This window comes from Salmo salar, chromosome ssa09, assembly GCF_905237065.1.
Source record: "Salmo salar chromosome ssa09, Ssal_v3.1, whole genome shotgun sequence".
Classification (NCBI taxonomy): domain Eukaryota; kingdom Metazoa; phylum Chordata; class Actinopteri; order Salmoniformes; family Salmonidae; genus Salmo; species Salmo salar.
In genome coordinates, this window is record NC_059450.1 from 69,424,352 (window position 1) to 69,430,351 (window position 6,000).

A 6,000-nucleotide genomic window follows, 5' to 3' on the forward strand; every position below is an offset into this window, starting at 1 on the left:
TTAGTGAGTTTGGGGTTAGCAGAAAAACTTGTGAGTCTGGAGTTCCCCCTGCTGGCTGTCTGTGGAATAACGTCAGGATCAGATGATCGTGGGGAAATAAATGCATGTTGGTCGCCCGAACATGGTCACTGTTTTCCTGTCTTTTGTCGTTCTTATGCTCACTGCGTCTCAGTGGGTCGGTCCAAGGCCTTTCTACTGTAAGCAGAGGAGAGGACAGCCTTCCAGTAGAATAAATAGAGGCACAGCTCCCAACATTTACTAACAAATGAACAGCTACTAAATCAAAGATCTGTCTCATAAACTACACATGTGCCTACATGTGATAACGAAAGGGGATTGTTGCATTACCCCAAGCGACCACAGAATTTGTCCCTTTAATTTAAGTAATAATTAGGTGGTTTGGTGGGATTTCCTAAATTCCAGTGTGTTTCTGCTTGCCACAACAAAGGCAAAAGAGAGAATGAACTGGCACAGAGACTAAGATATTAGGACCTGTTTAGTAGCGAAAAGAAGGCTGTCCATCATATCGCAAAGCCATTATGACAAGGGCTCCTCCTCCCCTGTAGGATAACTAATAATAATAATGATTTATTCTATATAGCACTTTTCATTACACACAGAATCTCAAAGTAGCTTTAGAAACGAAAATAAATTCAAGGTGATCTGGTACATACTTGGCCGATGGCTTCCACAGCTTCAGATGATAATAATAAGATGGAGAGTGATGGAGTCTGTAGTTAGAGGAGTTGAGGCAGTAAGGCAGTTCACTTCAGATATTTTGATAGCATTTGTATGTGCTAGAGATTTGTGCTACATACCAATTATTTTCAATATAGAGATAGAAATATATGTATAACTCCTGTTATTTTTGTTTTACCTTTTAATAAAGCACTAAAATTGTGATCTCTCTTAATGGTTCATGAGTCATTTGGTATTGTTCGGCATGTTTACCGGCCTTACGTACCTTATATCGCAAGCCCATAATTAGTCAATAGGGGCTGACTGGCTAGCTGATAGCCACAACGAATTGTTAGCTAGCTACTGTAACCATGAAGAATTGACATCTATCTTGCATAATATTAGTTTTAGGTCATTTTTTCCTGTTTAACTATCTGGCTAGCTAAATTATTACGATTCACATATTTAGCTGATAATTATGAAGTCAAACGTTTGCTTTGTGTATATCTTGTTTCGTCTATTGTTGACATTGTCCTGGCTGGAAGGAGGTTCAGCGAATGGGGCGGTGAAGCGTGAGGTAATACAGTAGGGGGAGTGCGAGTGCTTCTTAAATGTATTGTTTTATGCATTCTCCTCACTCTTGACCTCACTAGAACGTACTCAAAAGAATGTAGTGGAGAATACAATCGGAGCATGAGTGTGGAGCATCGTAGTATGTTTGGAGAAACACCCCTAGAGTTTGAGAGTTACGAGCCCCCAGTCACCCAGTAACTTTTGAACTGTCCCTAAATAATCCTATTAAAACACTGCATGAGAAATATGTCATCAACTCAAAACAATTGAAAGTACATAGTATAAAACACTACTTAGCCTAATATGTTATTAAAAGCCATGATAGCATCGTCTACCGATAGGTCTGTTCTGAATTCATATTTCAACTCGTCACCATGCTCTACCTTCCACTCGTGTTTCCCAACTGTAGTCCTCGGGAACCCCCAACAATAGACATTTACATTTTAGAGCCAGACAAGCACACTTGATTCAATTTGTTAACTAATCCTTCGATTAGTTAAATCAGTCCAGAGCTACAACAACAATGTGTGCTGATTGAACCAAACTAAATAATTGGAGGATGCGGGCATCGATCCCGCTACCTCTCGCATGCTAAGCGAGCGCTCTACCATTTGAGCTAATCCCCCTGTGCATCCAGTAAGAAGTATGAAATCTCAATGACCGCACTGCCAAATCCCTCGTCAACAAGAAAGGATACTTTTTTATAAAGTATGCTTGCTTCAGCTGTCTAAAAGTATTTTTCATGGTCGTTCAGTAACGGTTGAAGCAGTGACTGCAGTAAGCCTAGTGGTGGAAATAGTTGTATTGTATGGTTAGTGAGTTTGGGGTTAGCAGAAAAACTTGTGAGTCTGGAGTTCCCCCTGCTGGCTGTCTGTGGAATAACGTCAGGATCAGATGATCGTGGGGAAATAAATGCATGTTGGTCGCCCGAACATGGTCACTGTTTTCCTGTCTTTTGTCGTTCTTATGCTCACTGCGTCTCAGTGGGTCGGTCCAAGGCCTTTCTACTGTAAGCAGAGGAGAGGACAGCCTTCCAGTAGAATAAATAGAGGCACAGCTCCCAACATTTACTAACAAATGAACAGCTACTAAATCAAAGATCTGTCTCATAAACTACACATGTGCCTACATGTGATAACGAAAGGGGATTGTTGCATTACCCCAAGCGACCGCAGAATTTGTCCCTTTAATTTAAGTAATAATTAGGTGGTTTGGTGGGATTTCCTAAATTCCAGTGTGTTTCTGCTTGCCACAACAAAGGCAAAAGAGAGAATGAACTGGCACAGAGACTAAGATATTAGGACCTGTTTAGTAGCGAAAAGAAGGCTGTCCATCATATCGCAAAGCCATTATGACAAGGGCTCCTCCTCCCCTGTAGGATAACTAATAATAATAATGATTTATTCTATATAGCACTTTTCATTACACACAGAATCTCAAAGTAGCTTTAGAAACGAAAATAAATTCAAGGTGATCTGGTACATACTTGGCCGATGGCTTCCACAGCTTCAGATGATAATAATAAGATGGAGAGTGATGGAGTCTGTAGTTAGAGGAGTTGAGGCAGTAAGGCAGTTCACTTCAGATATTTTGCTCGCACTTGTATGTGCTAGAGATTTGTGCTACATACCAATTATTTTCAATATAGAGATAGAAATATATGTATAACTCCTGTTATTTTTGTTTTACCTTTTAATAAAGCACTAAAATTGTGATCTCTCTTAATGGTTCATGAGTAATTTGGTATTGTTTGGCATGTTTACCGGCCTACGTACCTTATATCGCAAGCCCATAATTAGTCAATAGGGGCTGACTGGCTAGCTGATAGCCACAACGAATTGTTAGCTAGCTACTGTAACCATGAAGAATTGACATCTATCTTGCATAATATTAGTTTTAGGTCATTTTTTCCTGTTTAACTATCTGGCTAGCTAAATTATTACGATTCACATATTTAGCTGATAATTATGAAGTCAAACGTTTGCTTTGTGTATATCTTGTTTCGTCTATTGTTGACATTGTCCTGGCTGGAAGGAGGTTCAGCGAATGGGGCGGTGAAGCGTGAGGTAATACAGTAGGGGGAGTGCGAGTGCTTCTTAAATGTATTGTTTTATGCATTCTCCTCACTCTTGACCTCACAAGAACGTACTCAAAAGAATGTAGTGGAGAATACAATCGGAGCGTGAGTGTGGAGCATCGTAGTATGTTTGGAGAAACACCCCTAGAGTTTGAGAGTTACGAGCCCCCAGTCACCCAGTAACTTTTGAACTGTCCCTAAATAATCCTATTAAAACACTGCATGAGAAATATGTCATCAACTCAAAACAATTGAAAGTACATAGTATAAAACACTACTTAGCCTAATATGTTATTAAAAGCCATGATAGCATCGTCTACCGATAGGTCTGTTCTGAATTCATATTTCAACTCGTCACCATGCTCTACCTTCCACTCGTGTTTCCCAACTGTAGTCCTCGGGAACCCCCAACAATAGACATTTACATTTTAGAGCCAGACAAGCACACTTGATTCAATTTGTTAACTAATCCTTCGATTAGTTAAATCAGTCCAGAGCTACAACAACAATGTGTGCTGATTGAACCAAACTAAATAATTGGAGGATGCGGGCATCGATCCCGCTACCTCTCGCATGCTAAGCGAGCGCTCTACCATTTGAGCTAATCCCCCTGTGCATCCAGTAAGAAGTATGAAATCTCAATGACCGCACTGCCAAATCCCTCGTCAACAAGAAAGGATACTTTTTTATAAAGTATGCTTGCTTCAGCTGTCTAAAAGTATTTTTCATGGTCGTTCAGTAACGGTTGAAGCAGTGACTGCAGTAAGCCTAGTGGTGGAAATAGTTGTATTGTATGGTTAGTGAGTTTGGGGTTAGCAGAAAAACTTGTGAGTCTGGAGTTCCCCCTGCTGGCTGTCTGTGGAATAACGTCAGGATCAGATGATCGTGGGGAAATAAATGCATGTTGGTCGCCCGAACATGGTCACTGTTTTCCTGTCTTTTGTCGTTCTTATGCTCACTGCGTCTCAGTGGGTCGGTCCAAGGCCTTTCTACTGTAAGCAGAGGAGAGGACAGCCTTCCAGTAGAATAAATAGAGGCACAGCTCCCAACATTTACTAACAAATGAACAGCTACTAAATCAAAGATCTGTCTCATAAACTACACATGTGCCTACATGTGATAACGAAAGGGGATTGTTGCATTACCCCAAGCGACCACAGAATTTGTCCCTTTAATTTAAGTAATAATTAGGTGGTTTGGTGGGATTTCCTAAATTCCAGTGTGTTTCTGCTTGCCACAACAAAGGCAAAAGAGAGAATGAACTGGCACAGAGACTAAGATATTAGGACCTGTTTAGTAGCGAAAAGAAGGATGTCCATCATATCGCAAAGCCATTATGACAAGGGCTCCTCCTCCCCTGTAGGATAACTAATAATAATAATGATTTATTCTATATAGCACTTTTCATTACACACAGAATCTCAAAGTAGCTTTAGAAACGAAAATAAATTCAAGGTGATCTGGTACATACTTGGCCGATGGCTTCCACAGCTTCAGATGATAATAATAAGATGGAGAGTGATGGAGTCTGTAGTTAGAGGAGTTGAGGCAGTAAGGCAGTTCACTTCAGATATTTTGCTCGCACTTGTATGTGCTAGAGATTTGTGCTACATACCAATTATTTTCAATATAGAGATAGAAATATATGTATAACTCCTGTTATTTTTGTTTTACCTTTTAATAAAGCACTAAAATTGTGATCTCTCTTAATGGTTCATGAGTAATTTGGTATTGTTCGGCATGTTTACCTGCCTACGTACCTTATATCGCAAGCCCATAATTAGTCAATAGGGCTGACTGGCTAGCTGATAGCCACAACGAATTGTTAGCTAGCTACTGTAACCATGAAGAATTGACATCTATCTTGCATAATATTAGTTTTAGGTCATTTTTTCCTGTTTAACTATCTGGCTAGCTAAATTATTACGATTCACATATTTAGCTGATAATTATGAAGTCAAACGTTTGCTTTGTGTATATCTTGTTTCGTCGATTGTTGACATTGTCCTGGCTGGAAGGAGGTTCAGCGAATGGGGCGGTGAAGCGTGAGGTAATACAGTAGGGGGAGTGCGAGTGCTTCTTAAATGTATTGTTTTATGCATTCTCCTCACTCTTGACCTCACAAGAACGTACTCAAAAGAATGTAGTGGAGAATACAATCGGAGCGTGAGTGTGGAGCATCGTAGTATGTTTGGAGAAACACCCCTAGAGTTTGAGAGTTACGAGCCCCCAGTCACCCAGTAACTTTTGAACTGTCCCTAAATAATCCTATTAAAACACTGCATGAGAAATATGTCATCAACTCAAAACAATTGAAAGTACATAGTATAAAACACTACTTAGCCTAATATGTTATTAAAAGCCATGATAGCATCGTCTACCGATAGGTCTGTTCTGAATTCATATTTCAACTCGTCACCATGCTCTACCTTCCACTCGTGTTTCCCAACTGTAGTCCTCGGGAACCCCCAACAATAGACATTTACATTTTAGAGCCAGACAAGCACACTTGATTCAATTTGTTAACTAATCCTTCGATTAGTTAAATCAGTCCAGAGCTACAACAACAATGTGTGCTGATTGAACCAAACTAAATAATTGGAGGATGCGGGCATCGATCCCGCTACCTCTCGCATGCTAAGCGAGCGCTCTACCATTTGAGCTAATCCCCC

At 40.2% G+C, this 6,000-nt stretch overlaps 3 non-coding genes across 3 annotated transcripts; all 3 read right to left on the reverse strand.

The window, feature by feature from the left end:
• Positions 1 to 1,804: 1,804 nt before the first annotated feature.
• Positions 1,805 to 1,877, reverse strand: trnaa-agc (transfer RNA alanine (anticodon AGC)). Its single transcript has one exon. It is a non-coding gene; the product is annotated as a tRNA-Ala (tRNA).
• A 1,989-nt stretch (positions 1,878 to 3,866) lies between these two features.
• On the reverse strand, positions 3,867 to 3,939 carry trnaa-agc (transfer RNA alanine (anticodon AGC)). Its single transcript has one exon. It is a non-coding gene; the product is annotated as a tRNA-Ala (tRNA).
• A 1,988-nt stretch (positions 3,940 to 5,927) lies between these two features.
• On the reverse strand, positions 5,928 to 6,000 carry trnaa-agc (transfer RNA alanine (anticodon AGC)). Its single transcript has one exon. It is a non-coding gene; the product is annotated as a tRNA-Ala (tRNA).